General features: G+C 44.6%; 1 protein-coding gene across 1 annotated transcript in view; it reads left to right on the top strand.

Moving 5' to 3' along the window:
* The window catches only part of LOC113208293 (muscle-specific protein 300 kDa), a gene marked incomplete at its 5' end in the record, with an annotated part of 41532 nt that overhangs the window by 9721 nt on the left and 30533 nt on the right, over positions 1 to 1278 (top strand).

Consider the following 1278-nt stretch of genomic DNA (forward strand, 5'->3'; position numbering starts at 1 on the left):
AAATGAAGCTTCCAACTACTTCGGATGACTGGCTAACAGCTCTTGATGAACCAATTGCATTGGATGACGACGAAGAACCCGATAATTTAGGTGCTCCATCCACACATGTGGCTTCGGAACCAAAGAAAATGGAACAAAGAATACGTGTTGAACTTAAGAAATCACCTGACACTGTCGAAATTGGGCTTCCGTCAACTTCTGGGGATTCTTCTGATGGTACAGTTGTGCCTGACAGTAATTGTGTGCTGGGAAATGATCCAACTACATTAACTGCTAAAAATGTTGAAATTCGGTTTGAAAAACCAGGATCTGCCGCCCGTTGCCCATCGCCAATGCGCCGACGCGATACCAAAAAAACTAAAAAGCTGTCTGACGATGTCCCACAAGAAGTTCCTACTGTTGGTATCTTTGGATCAGTTAAAACAAGGTCTAAACATCCACGAAAAATTATCGATTTAGACCCTCTCACGGGTGAAGTTTCTATTGTTCCTTGCAAAGCTGCCACTAAGGAAAACACTATTTGTCCTGAATCCTCTACAGGTAGTATTGCCTTTGTAAAGGACATGAGTGGGGCGACTTTACCGATAACATTGCCCTCGACCGTAGAAACGGCTCCAATACTCACCAGCGTCAAGCTGTCTGCTGAACATGAGCCTCTTTTGCCTGCGGGTACCATGGACATTCCGACTGAAGTAATTGCTGAAAACATCTTTAAAAGTGAAGCACTCAAAAGACAAGTTCCAACGCACAAGAAAACGATGGCCGAATTGTTATCGATAGACACAAGCCTACCTATCGGAAAATCTGAATATCGAGATGCCGAACGGATTTTCCAAATGAAACTTGCGAAAACGCGGACGACAAAGGATAAAACGTTTCTAACAGTTGACAGTGACAAAGACAACCTAGACAGTACACCGGATGTGACTTGCGCTGAGGGGGTAGAAATGTCTGGTGGGAGTAAGATAGAGGGCATCCATCCCATACATTCTAAAAATTTGCCACTCGCATCGGGAGATTATCAAAACGAACAGAATCAAAAGCCAAGCCTGCAGGAGATACCTGCAGTTTTACAGTCAGAGAGCATACCGGGGACAGCAGCTTCCTCCTCATCCATGCCATCTCCCACTACGGGGACATTGAAGGTTTGGCGGACGCTTCTAGTCGAAGTTGTTTGCTTGTCGTGTTGCGTGTATTCTTTGTGTGTTTTTATTGTACTTGACAAGTGCGTGTGGAGACTGTTAATCAAGCTAAAATGTGCAGTGTGTGACGTTCTTC

The sequence above is a fragment of the Frankliniella occidentalis genome, unplaced genomic scaffold, assembly GCF_000697945.3.
Source record: "Frankliniella occidentalis isolate FOCC.00 unplaced genomic scaffold, Focc_3.1 Scaffold16, whole genome shotgun sequence".
Lineage (NCBI taxonomy): Eukaryota > Metazoa > Arthropoda > Insecta > Thysanoptera > Thripidae > Frankliniella > Frankliniella occidentalis.